The sequence below is a fragment of the Diorhabda carinulata genome, chromosome 9 (assembly GCF_026250575.1).
Source record: "Diorhabda carinulata isolate Delta chromosome 9, icDioCari1.1, whole genome shotgun sequence".
In the NCBI taxonomy this organism is placed as follows: domain Eukaryota; kingdom Metazoa; phylum Arthropoda; class Insecta; order Coleoptera; family Chrysomelidae; genus Diorhabda; species Diorhabda carinulata.
Genome location: NC_079468.1, coordinates 23,156,609 through 23,171,097, shown reverse-complemented (window position 1 = coordinate 23,171,097; position 14,489 = coordinate 23,156,609). Strand labels below are relative to the sequence as shown.

General features: G+C 31.8%; 1 protein-coding gene across 1 annotated transcript in view; it reads right to left on the bottom strand.

The window, feature by feature from the left end:
• LOC130897753 (fibronectin type-III domain-containing protein 3A) overlaps nt 1-14,489 on the bottom strand; it is a 116,530-nt gene that overhangs the window by 75,860 nt on the left and 26,181 nt on the right. The window lies entirely within an intron of this gene.

Sequence of the window (14,489 nt, the reverse complement as noted above, 5' to 3'; positions counted from 1 at the left end):
CGAACTATTGTTCTCGACTCTATAAAATAAATTAAACTTGCGCAAACGGCTGTTAAATCTTCGAAGTTAACCGGCTTCGTCGATGTAAAACATAAATTTATTGAGGTTGTTGCATCATTTGTGATAAATCGAGCAAAAAGTAAGTGTAAATCCAATGGAAACATCTTGTCATATTGAAAAGTAGCACTTTCAAAACCGTCCGAAAGATAATTGTTCATGCTCTATTTAATAATATACGTTCGTGCGCAAAAAAATAAATTCAAGTCGCACGCTCGCGTCTAAAAGACTTTAGCTTCAATTATTTTTCTGATTTTAGCAACGCAAAGCCATTAATTCTAAATTTTTTTTTTTTGGTAAAAAAACAAACTAACATTGAAGAAGAAACTCGAATTCGTTAAAATGATAATTTATTTGAAATATTCCTTCTTCTGATCCAAATAACAGCTTCCAATCGCTTCTCTGTAGATCGATTCCATCCCAGCCGTTTTGAGGTCCGATTTCGTGACTGTAACAAGATTTCTGGACATAAATTTAATTACAATTCCAATAAAAACCAACTTGGTTTTTGCTTCCATCGAAATACCCGCTCAAACCATCCAGGTACCTCCTCCAAAAGCCATGTTTTCTTTTATACAACACTGCAAGTATCTTCCTCCAAGTCTACTATAGACTTGTCCTCTTCTATAGCTCTGATTTTGTTCGAGAATAGAAAGAAGCTCAATTGTTAGACAATGTTGACACTCGGTGAGCTGAGGTTAATTGGGGATCAGTAGCTGGCGTTTTTGGATCGAGATTAAGTGTCTTGAGTCTTCTTTTGACAGTTCAGCTACACCTCGCGTTTCTCTAAGCTCTTCTTGGACATATACACCAGTGAGGGCCTGATTTCTTTTGGAATCGCGTCTTCCATGAAAGTTACTAGTCTCTTGGTAACGACGGTAAACTCTGGAAACAGCACACTGACTTGCTTGAGCAGCTTTATCACTTGTGTCAATTTTAAGGTGGAATTCTTGCATGTTGTGTAGTGGTTGGACAGGTAGATGACTTTTTATAAAGGTTAGTTACCCCTAATTAGCACTGTTACAAACAGGATTGAAAAGGGTGGTTACCGAACGTAACGTTGGACTGTGAGAAATATCAAAATATTTTATATCATTTTGAAGCTAAAGCAATCGAGAAATATATTGGAGAAGCACAGATATTGAATATGTATTCATATAAGTAAGTGAAATCTTTGTTTTTAATGTGATGTAAATGTGAAATTAGAAGTCTCAGACTTGAACAATGGTGAAGAGAATGAGTCCAAGCATCGTCCCTTAGGGGATATCACAAAGAATCCCCACAAACATATTTTTTTATGTTGATGTTTTGTCTTTTGTCTTCTAGGTGGAATGAAGGAGATCCCAGTGACTTCTTCCTGTTTCCTAACCTGCAAATCTCATTTCCAAAAGATGGCAATTATTATTTGGAAAAGTACCTGGACTTACTGTAAAGTCCAAGAACCTATGTTGGAAAATAGAAATGTCTTGGTTTTTTGTTGGGTCGGAAACTTTTCGGAGAAACCTCGTAAAATAGCTGCGGAATGTGGTGTAATCGTGCAAAAGTGCGTTTTCATGTACATCATAAAATTGCAGTTTTCTCTTCAGAATATAGTCGCAATTGGAATTAGTTCTATTTCCAAAACGTATTTTATTTGTTTTTCAAAAGTTAATGTATGTGGGGGGCAATGGTTGTAAAGTTTCTATGAAATAAATTATATAAATCGTTAATTTTTTATAGTTTATATCGTATTTTGAATTATAGAAAATTGAAATCATATTTTTTTCCAAAAATTTTTGCTCTTTAAGACAAATCCTCAAAAAATTCTGTACTGATTTTTGAAAATTAGCTTGTTAAACAAGTAAAAATTAACATTTCCAAACTGGCCCGATCGGAAAATAATTTTCCCATGACATTTCAGTCATTCTTGTTTGATTTTTTAGAGATTGCAGCTTGATTAGTATGGTAATAAGTCAGCAATCATTTTTAATTATAAATTCGTGTTTACAATGAGGCGTTTCACAAGATTTGAAATTTCAATATTTCTTCAATTGTTAGGTAAACAACAGTGAAAGAAAATATTAGAAAATGATTTTTTTTTAATAGCAAACAAAAGGATAAAAGTTTGGTCCACATGAATTGAATATATCTCTCTTCAAGGCTACACAATAAAAAAACAGTTTTTTAACAAAATGCTGAAATTGTCCAAATATATCAATAAAAATCCCGAAAAAAACATGGAATTTCCTAAAAATCAGTCAAAAAGTACTAAAATTTTCAGAAATTCATAAAAAATTATCAAAAATTGAAGAAACATACAGAAAGTTACCAAAATTCTCAAAAAACATGAATATTTCAAAATAATTATTAGAGAAATTTTTCAAAGAATCATTTTGGAAATCACTCGAGTTTCGAGAAACCGCAGGAATTGTTCAAAAACACCTATAAAGTTACCAAATAATTGAAAAAAATATGAAATTTCCCGAAAATCCAATCGAGAATTGAAAAAAATGCTCAAAGATTAAAAAAAATTAAGTAAGGCTACAATTTCTCGGAAAAAATATGAAGTTCTCTAGAAAATTTCCTAATTTTTCAAAAAATTGTCCTGGAAATCTCCAAAATTTTGAGATCACCCAAAAAAAAATGGAAAACGATCAAAAATTCATCAAAATTCCAAAATAATTCTGATAAAGATCCTAAAAAAATGCTGAAATTGTCCAAAAATCAGACAATAAAACCTAAAACAAACATCTAGAAAGTTAACAAATCCTCAAAAAAATATTTCAAAATAATTATCAAAGAAATCTCCAAATTTTTCAAAAAATCATCACTTGAGTCTCGACAAAATGCTGTATTCGTCCAAAATCACCTGAAATTTTATCAAATCATTAAAAAATATATGAAATTTCCCGAAAAGCGAAACAAGAGTCCCCAAACTTTCAAAAATTCGAAAAAAATGCTCAAATAAGACAACAAATTCTTACAAAAACATGATTTTTTCCAAAAAATCATTAAATTTTCTAGAAAATTACTCAATTTTTCAAAAAAATGGTCCTTGAAACCCCCAAAATTTTGAGATTGTACAAAAATTAGAAAATCATCAAATTTTCGAATAAATCCAAACAAAATTCCAAAAATGGTCCTGGAAACCACCCTAGTTCTGATAAAATGCTGAAATTCTCGAAAAAATTAACAATTTTCGAAAAAATCACTACAAAGTCATCAAATCTTTGTAAAAAAAACAAAAATCCAAACAAAGCTTCCAAATTTTCAAACAAAACACTCAAAAATTACCAAAACATCGAAAGAGTCACCAAATTTTTCAGAAAATCATCACTTGAGTCTCGACAAAATGCTGTATTCGTCCAAAATCACCTGAAATTTTATCAAATCATTAAAAAATATATGAAATTTCCCGAAAAGCGAAACAAGAGTCCCCAAACTTTCAAAAATTCGAAAAAAATGCTCAAATAAGACAACAAATTCTTACAAAAACATGATTTTTTCCAAAAAATCATTAAATTTTCTAGAAAATTACTCAATTTTTCAAAAAAATGGTCCTTGAAACCCCCAAAATTTTGAGATTGTACAAAAATTAGAAAATCATCAAATTTTCGAATAAATCCAAACAAAAATCCAAAAATGGTCCTGGAAACCACCCTAGTTTTGATAAAATGCTGAAATTCTCGAAAAAATTAACAATTTGCGAAAAAATCACTACAAAGTCATCAAATCTTTGTAAAAAAAAACAAAAATCCAAACAAAGCTTCCAAATTTTCAAACAAAACACTCAAAAATTACCAAAACATCGAAAGAGTCACCAAATTTTTCAGACAATCATCACTTGAGTCTCGACAAAATGCTGTATTCGTCCAAAATCACCTGAAATTTTATCAAATCATTAAAAAATATATGAAATTTCCCGAAAAGCGAAACAAGAGTCCCCAAACTTTCAAAAATTCGAAAAAAATGCTCAAATAAGACAACAAATTCTTACAAAAACATGATTTTTTCCAAAAAAATCATTAAATTATCTAGAAAATTACTCAATTTTTCAAAAAAATGGTCCTTGAAACACCTAAAATTTTGAGATTGTACAACAAAATTCCAAAAATGGTCCTGGAAACCACCCTAGTTTTGATAAAATGCTGAAATTCTCGAAAAAATTAACAATTTTCGAAAAAATCACTACAAAGTCATCAAATCTTTGTAAAAAAAACAAAAATCCAAACAAAGCTTCCAAATTTTCAAACAAAACACTCAAAAATTACCAAAACATCGAAAGAGTCACCAAATTTTTCAGAAAATCATCACTTGAGTCTCGACAAAATGCTGTATTCGTCCAAAATCATCTGAAATTTTATCAAATCATTAAAAAATATATGAAATTTCCCGAAAAGCGAAACAAGAGTCCCCAAACTTTCAAAAATTCGAAAAAAATGCTCAAATAAGACAACAAATTCTTACAAAAACATGATTTTTTCCAAAAAATCATTAAATTTTCTAGAAAATTACTCAATTTTTCAAAAAAATGGTCCTTGAAACCCCCAAAATTTTGAGATTGTACAAAAATTAGAAAATCATCAAATTTTCGAATAAATCCAAACAAAAATCCAAAAATGGTCCTGGAAACCACCCTAGTTTTGATAAAATGCTGAAATTCTCGAAAAAATTAACAATTTTCGAAAAAATCACTACAAAGTCATCAAATCTTTGTAAAAAAAAACAAAAATCCAAACAAAGCTTCCAAATTTTCAAACAAAACACTCAAAAATTACCAAAACATCGAAAGAGTCACCAAATTTTTCAGACAATCATCACTTGAGTCTCGACAAAATGCTGTATTCGTCCAAAATCACCTGAAATTTTATCAAATCATTAAAAAATATATGAAATTTCCCGAAAAGCGAAACAAGAGTCCCCAAACTTTCAAAAATTCGAAAAAAATGCTCAAATAAGACAACAAATTCTTACAAAAACATGATTTTTTCCAAAAAAATCATTAAATTATCTAGAAAATTACTCAATTTTTCAAAAAAATGGTCCTTGAAACACCTAAAATTTTGAGATTGTACAACAAAATTCCAAAAATGGTCCTGGAAACCACCCTAGTTTTGATAAAATGCTGAAATTCTCGAAAAAATTAACAATTTTCGAAAAAATCACTACAAAGTCATCAAATCTTTGTAAAAAAAAACAAAAATCCAAACAAAGCTTCCAAATTTTCAAACAAAACACTCAAAAATTACCAAAACATCGAAAGAGTCACCAAATTTTTCAGACAATCATCACTTGAGTCTCGACAAAATGCTGTATTCGTCCAAAATCACCTGAAATTTTATCAAATCATTAAAAAATATATGAAATTTCCCGAAAAGCGAAACAAGAGTCCCCAAACTTTCAAAAATTCGAAAAAAATGCTCAAATAAGACAACAAATTCTTACAAAAACATGATTTTTTCCAAAAAAATCATTAAATTATCTAGAAAATTACTCAATTTTTCAAAAAAATGGTCCTTGAAACACCTAAAATTTTGAGATTGTACAACAAAATTCCAAAAATGGTCCTGGAAACCACCCTAGTTTTGATAAAATGCTGAAATTCTCGAAAAAATTAACAATTTTCGAAAAAATCACTACAAAGTCATCAAATCTTTGTAAAAAAAACAAAAATCCAAACAAAGCTTCCAAATTTTCAAACAAAACACTCAAAAATTACCAAAACATCGAAAGAGTCACCAAATTTTTCAGAAAATCATCACTTGAGTCTCGACAAAATGCTGTATTCGTCCAAAATCATCTGAAATTTTATCAAATCATTAAAAAATATATGAAATTTCCCGAAAAGCGAAACAAGAGTCCCCAAACTTTCAAAAATTCGAAAAAAATGCTCAAATAAGACAACAAATTCTTACAAAAACATGATTTTTTCCAAAAAATCATTAAATTTTCTAGAAAATTACTCAATTTTTCAAAAAAATGGTCCTTGAAACCCCCAAAATTTTGAGATTGTACAAAAATTAGAAAATCATCAAATTTTCGAATAAATCCAAACAAAAATCCAAAAATGGTCCTGGAAACCACCCTAGTTTTGATAAAATGCTGAAATTCTCGAAAAAATTAACAATTTTCGAAAAAATCACTACAAAGTCATCAAATCTTTGTAAAAAAAAACAAAAATCCAAACAAAGCTTCCAAATTTTCAAACAAAACACTCAAAAATTACCAAAACATCGAAAGAGTCACCAAATTTTTCAGACAATCATCACTTGAGTCTCGACAAAATGCTGTATTCGTCCAAAATCACCTGAAATTTTATCAAATCATTAAAAAATATATGAAATTTCCCGAAAAGCGAAACAAGAGTCCCCAAACTTTCAAAAATTCGAAAAAAATGCTCAAATAAGACAACAAATTCTTACAAAAACATGATTTTTTCCAAAAAAATCATTAAATTATCTAGAAAATTACTCAATTTTTCAAAAAAATGGTCCTTGAAACACCTAAAATTTTGAGATTGTACAACAAAATTCCAAAAATGGTCCTGGAAACCACCCTAGTTTTGATAAAATGCTGAAATTCTCGAAAAAATTAACAATTTTCGAAAAAATCACTACAAAGTCATCAAATCTTTGTAAAAAAAACAAAAATCCAAACAAAGCTTCCAAATTTTCAAACAAAACACTCAAAAATTACCAAAACATCGAAAGAGTCACCAAATTTTTCGGAAAATCATCTTGATAGGCCAACAGAACATCTAGTTGTTTATTTTCAAATATTGGTTTTCTACTAGCTGTTTCACATGATCCGTTTCTCTGAATTTCTTCTTTCTGCGTTACGTGCTTCATCTCTACAACCAATTGTTAAAAGAATTTCAATTCTTTGCCTTTTAGTCAGCTTCATATAGGAGCACACTGAGATTTTTTTGAATACTTCTAATGACAGTAAGTTAATTAACTTTGATTGTCCAAATACCACCGACGGTCTATATAAAACGTTTTTTTGAGATTATTTTGAGAAATTACAACATTTCTATTTGAACATTTTAGCGATGTCGACGTCATCGCGCGCACATAGATAACGTGAAAAATAATTGAGGTATCCTTACGAATAGCCTGTTTAAAAATAAAAATCGACGGGACTCGGCATTTTTTCTTTCAGTCGCCGGTTTATGAACAAATCAATTCTATACTTCCATTTAGACCATACTGTATATTTTCAGAGCGAACTAACCCGTATATCTTATATGGAAAACCCAGTATATTCTATCAACTACATAGTTTAATATTCCCGCACAAATATGTCCCTCGACAACCAATAATATGAATACGAGAATTTCTTTCTGGTAAATCCGGCAACGTTGTACGTTATTACTAGTTAATTTTAGACGGCACGTCAGTATTTACAGTTCAAGCGAGCGGTGTTCTTCGGAACGAGCGGTTATTCTACAATTTCACATTCTTCTGATATCGACAAAATTGATCTGCAATTACACCAGACCGATATTTGAAAAATGATTTTGGGATACGATATGCGCCCGAATCCAACGTTACCAACCGAAAAAAACTAAGTGACGCCACTCAGGCCACTCACCTAAACTGGAAAAAGTATAGAAATAGGTTGAGGTATCTCTAGGAATAAAACTACTTGTCGAAAACAGGTTAAAAAAAGTTACCCACCAAACTCATTAGTTTTGGTTTACAGGAAATAATGAAATAAATTTTACAAAAAAACTAATAAGAGTTGATTTGACTTTTAAATAGCCTTCAAAGGAAAAATCGCAGCTTTTTTGGGCTTGCAAGCTTCGTTTTAGAAATGTGTGATTAGTATCCGAGAAAGAATTACATAATCTTGCTCGGAATCAGACATTTTTTACTTTCTAGTACTGAAAATAAACAACCATTAAACAACTCGGTCCATGTAGGTTGTTTCAATAGTTGGTTTCGTTTCTGTCTACTTTATTTTCCAACGTTTCTTCTATTGTTCTGTAGCTGATACCACAGAAGGGTTCAATCCACATGAATGCCTTGTCTGCTTCCGTTTTAGTGAGCTTATCACTTTAATTTTCTTGCCTAGGGCTTTAAACTTTTCTAGTCAATCCCAAACGTGTCTGGATTTTATGATATTGGAGCTTAAAGCTCCAACAACTGTTTGGTTATAGGACTCGAAGATGATTTCCTGTTTGCGATAGTTCTTTTCTCAATTGCATATATTTCTGCTTGAAGCTTGAAAAAGGCTTTCAGAATATTGGGTTCCGGGCCCGTACACTTCCATTCCAGTTCTGTCTACTGCTTTAGATCCATCCATATACCATTTAATAACATTTCTGTTCTTGTAAGATCCCATTTATATTGAGGTGTATGTCCAAGGTTAGGTCATTATTTATTTTTGGGTTATAACAAATACTTTAAATTTTTTCTTAATAGTTTCTTTATTAAGTAATTTTAGCGATAATTAAAGAGAATTTGGAAAAATTTCGGTGTTTCGATTTTGTAAAACGTTTTTTCCATTCTGTGAATCGGGTCTCTGAAGACGATAACTTGTATATCGAAACGCGTTCAGAATTTTGATACGAATTTGAACTCAACGATACGGTACTTATTTATTTATTTATTCGTAAACAAATTATGAATATTAAAAATTCCATCTGTTGAATATATTTACAAATATGTGAGATATTAAGAAAAATGTTGTTCGTCCGTTCTTGGAAAAAACAAACGATATTGAAGGTTTCGAAACCAGTTTTTTTTTTAAATAATACTTTTTTATAACGAGTCCGTATCTACCGTGGCGTTTCTACAAGCTATTTTTTGATTTGACTGCGATGAACAATCTTCATTCTTTTGAAGGAGACAATGAAAATAACACCGACGATAAATCGAAAGCATTAACACAATTTTCCAGTTTTTCAAAATTAATTTCCGATTCCTTGAGTGGTTATTTCTTTATAACCTTTGCATCAAGATATTGACGTTTCTCATAGCTCAAATATTTTAATCTTTGATACAATTTTCGATGTAATCAATATCTGATTTAATAACTTTACTTTGGAAGGGAAATTTTTGATAGTTTATAAATTATCTGATTTGAATTAGTTCGAAGCAATAAAACTGACAAATAAAAACAAACAATTGCATTAAAATATTATTCGAAGACTTGAAAGTGCATTTCTATTAGTCAAAAGTGGGACAAAGCACATCAGCTTAGTATAAATAAAATATATACGAGGTATATCCACAAGTTCTATTTGTATCAGTATATTTGTTATATCGAAAACCCACGTGCATCGCGAAGTAGAAATATCACATATGAACCTTCCAAAAAGTGGAAAACTGAAAATTTTGACTCGGAAAAGACCAGAAAGAAAGCAAAAATACAGAAAAGTTTCCTAAATATACCCAAGCACGGATCATGGCGATGACGGAAGTGGATGGGGTTTGGTATTACATTTTATTGCGGAAATGAGTTGTAAAGAAGCGAATCTGTACGACAAAAAATGCATTTGAAACGAAAAATTTGCATCAATGATATGAAATTTGAAAATTGATTGATTTAAATATCTCATTGCGATTGAAACAACACCAAGAACGAACCTAACCTAACTTAAACTAACCTCACCTAACCTAAAAATTGTTTTCTTGTTATTTACAATCTAACGATTTAAACACGTCTTGACGTATCATTAATTTTTTGATCTTTTATAAACTAAAAGGGAATCAACGAAAGTTGAGCCTAAACATATTTCGACATGTCGAAAACCCACGTGCACCGTACTATATTTGAACCTTGCAAAAAGTGGGAAACCAAGAATTTTGACCGGAGAAAAAGCAAACAACTGAATCAAAGTTTCCTTAAGAAAATTAGCGCTCGAATACCATACTTCGAAGACAACAAGACTTAGCAAGAAAAAGACCTAAATATAGCGACGATAAAAAAATGTAGTTGAAACGAAAAATTTGCATCAATGACATGAGGTTTGATGAAACTACACCTAAAACGAGTCTAACCTAACTTAAACTAACCTGACCTAATCTAAAAACCTCGTAAATAAAATATTTTTTTAAAATGTGCAATAACCGAAAAATAATTAATAGTTGATTGATAAATGTGCTGAATATTGCGTAATCTAAAGTTACAATTTTATAGGTTAGGTTAGTATAAAATGTGAAAGATGAATAACTGAAAATAGAACCAACTTAGTGTATATACTTAGACGAAAAGTTGAGGTTTAAAGACCACGTGAGATAGAGTATTTGGAAAGTTGAAAATAGAGTCACAATACAGGGCAAAATTTTTCCTAGCGTGGGAGGCTTCAGCGGCGAAAAAAGACAAGTTGTATGAGAAGGAATGATCAGATTCGAGAAAGAACTACGATACGAGTACAAAAGAAAATGCTAGTGCGTATAGGACTGTCTCTGGAGTTGCCCTACAGGTTGTGCCTGACCAGAGGCGGTAGGGTTTTAGCTCAGTCAATGGCCTCAGAGTGAACCTTCAGGATTATCCAGAAAGGGACGCAGCAACACCCCACTGGGTGAATCCGCAACTAGAGACAATTATATAGATCAAGTTAGGCTCTAAGTTTCAAGCAAATGATTATAAATAAAAAAGGTGACACTAATTAACACGTTGAGCCCCAGTGCGGTCCATAGGGCCGCAACTAAACCTTCCTCATAGGCTATGGACAAACACTCGGCGTATTTTATTTCAAATTTCCAGGTTCCGAGATAAAACGTGAGTTTTACAGTTTGATCGGACAGTCCTGGGTCTTTGAAACATTACCCTACACTTTACTACTTATTTTGATTTCATATAATGTTTTTGAAAACACATTGTACATTTTCGTACACTCTACATATAAGCAATAACAAAATTTTGTGTTTCCATACTGCAGGTGGGGTGTACATTCAAAAAAAACATAATGAAAAGATATATTTAGAATAAAAAATGCAAAAAATGATGTTTTTTGTGTGCTTGAGGGAAAGTTTTAATAATAAACTTTCCCTCGGGCCCAGAATGGACCGTTCACAAAAAATATTTGGGCCCAGGGTAAAGTTTATCAATTTTGTTTGGGAATCAACGTGTTAAAAAAGAATTTTCCACGTTTTAGCACAGTTTTGATTTATTTATATTTACAATAAAAATATTTTCATACAATAGATAATAATTAATTGCTATGCAACCGTAAATTTAAACTTTCTAAGTCATATTTGCCATGCATTTTTTGCAATTATTTCAAATAATAGCTAACTGAATCTATACAGTTTATGACACCCATATTTAATCGAGTATTAAAAAAAAAGAAAGTAGACTGACCGTGTTTTGAAATTATTTCAAATCAAAACATTTTTATTGGTTTTTAATAAATTAATTGATATCACGAGATGTTGTGCAACTTATCCAAATTTAAGATTCATAAATTTTCTAACCACTTACAAGATACATTCATACTTTTGAGATTCCTCAGATCGTTTCTCAAAATATTCTCCATTAAAATCAATCATTTATGCATGTGTTCCAACCAATTGCCGAAGAATTTTTTCCATTCCGATTGAAGTACCACCAAAACAACAAATTTATTTCTGATCGGCAGAAATAAGAAAAAAATCATTGAATGTCAAACTAGGTGTGTACATATCCATCAATTCCATGTTTTGACTGCTCAAAAACATTTTATTTGAAATTAAGTGAAAGATCTCGGATTATCGTTTAGGAGAACGATTCGTTTTCTGCGATTGGTTTCCCTGATTTTTACGAACGCTTCTGGCAAACAAATGCTGGCATAATTATTCCGAAAAAACAGTTCATTCATTCAATTCTGTCTGTAAACAACTTAAACAATACGTTCACCCTTAAACACGCGTCAAACTTTATGTTGGCAGCATCGGATTTGACATATTCACATCAGTGTTGCCATATCTCGAAACTTAAGTAGCAACCTTCGTAGGGGATTGGTTCAATGTCAAAACTGGCTGGAAAACGGTTTTCGCAAACCAATGCTGGCATACCATTCAGACCAGTCTACGTTTCTCTGATAAAACGGCGGCGACATGTCCAATTATTCCGAAAAAACAGTTCGTTCATTCAATCATTCATCTTAAATCAGCTCCATCAAAAGACGAAGCGAGTTGAAAGTCTGTAAACAACATAAACACTAAGTTCACCCTTAAACACGCGTCAAACTTTATGTTGGCAGCATCGGATTTGACATATTCACATCAGTGTTGCCATATCTCGAAACTTAAGTAGCAACCTTCGTAGGGGATTGGTTCAATGTCAAAACTGGCTGGAAAACGGTTTTCGCAAACCAATGCTGGCATACCATTCAGACCAGTCTACGTTTCTCTGATAAAACGGCGGCGACATGTCCAATTATTCCGAAAAAACAGTTCGTTCATTCAATCATTCATCTTAAATCAGCTCCATCAAAAGACGAAGCGAGTTGAAAGTCTGTAAACAACATAAACACTAAGTTCACCCTTAAACACGTCAAACTTTATGTTGGCAGCATCGGATTTGACATATTCATATCAGTGTTGCCATATCTTGAAACTTAAGTGGTAGGGGATTGGCTAGATATCAAAACTGGAAAAGATGGATGTCAAAACTGGCTGGAAAACAGTTTTCTTCCTACCAAGCAACTCATACCTCTTAGGAAAGTTAAAAGAATGTCAAATAGAAACTCTTGTGAAGATATAAAGTTGCAATTGAATGATAAACTGGTCAAAGAGAAATGTGCGTTTTTCCGGCGACCAATTTACATGACGCGAGGTTGGTAATCTCGGCTACCATCGACGTCATCAGACGTGGACCTATTTTGAAATTGTTAGATCGGAAACTTTTGAAATTACCCTCGTACAGTTTGCTATTTAGCTTTATATTACGGCAATTTTTTTTTGGTCTAAAAGCGTGATATGCACATGGGTTCGAATATTATTCCGGTTGTTAATATCAAAAATACAGACATTCAAAATTTTAGTACGTCTGTGTCCCACATATTTTTTCATTAATTCAATAACGAGTTTCCTGAAATTTAAAACGTTCAATATTGCGGGAAAGTGTTACAACGAACTTTTTCTCTAATTAATTCCACATTCTGATATGCGTTTCATTCTAGCAATTATTTATATACAAACAAACAAAAAATTGTGCAACGTATGTTACCCGCTTGGTATTTAACGATGCTAATTTCAACGTTAGTTATAAAATATTGATTCGAGTGAGTAATCGACACGATAAATTCCTATCAAATTCAATATGCAATTAAATATATTTGCGCAATTTCACAACGGCGGTATGGATGAGTTGCAACATGGAATACTCATTTCTAATTCTAAATTTAATAACACGAGCTCCATCTCAATGGAGTTGGCTCGAAACGTCATTTTTTTAAAATTTATTCCGATGCAGGAATAGCAGAAACTCAAACAACACAAAAAGAAATGAGTACGAAGGTTACTATTCAAGTTTTGAGATGTGGCAACATCGACGCGAATACCTATGTCAAATCTGACATTACCATCATAAAGTTTGACACATTGTGCACCATCTCTAATCACCGTTTTTCAGACTTCAATCGTGGATGAATTGGACATTAGTTCCACTAGCATACAATCAAAATTCCATGAATATTTGGCTGTCAAAAAGGTTTGTTTCCGTTGGAAACTCCAATACCTCAAAAACAAGCTTGTCTCGATTGGTGCGAAGAAATGCTGAAGCAATAAAATATTACGTCTTCTTTAACCTCTATTTTCGTGTCTGCGGGAGCTTTGTGTAACTCTGAAACTATAGTTTGTCTCAAACTACTGAGCGCGCATCGAGTTGCGTGGCTAGCCGCGTCGCCGGTCACCATAGGTTTCCATACAACCAATTGTGCCAAGTGGCACCTTGGACAGAAACCAAAACCAAAGCTCCGCCACAAAATGGTTTAGTAAAATAGATGTTGGACTTGATTCAACTTGTTTATTGGCTCCAATTGTCTCTAATCCAAAATTACTAATATGTTTTTGGTATCCAATACCCTGTATACGTTGGGATCATAGTTTAACACATACTAATGCCTTTATGAACGTCTTCACGTATAATTCATAGTTTTTCTTTGTCTATGGAATTCTATTCGCTCAAAACTGTTGGAACCAATCCTGGATGAACGATACATATCCTGGTAACCAAAATAAATATCAAAGTTATAACAAATCAAAGACTCGGTGTACATTTTTCGAAATATTTTAGGAATTGTTTTCGAAAACAATTTTCTGTATAATTGGGGTTATCAATTTCATATCGACTTGGGATATAATAATAATACCGCAGTTCAATACCAATTGATTGGTATTTTTTTAAATTTTTCGCTTACAACATCGCATAAATTTGCCTTTGCAGACACACTTTCATTTAAATTTTTCATGCTTCGACCGTTTTCCCGAACAATTCCTTCAATAAAAACGATAATCCTT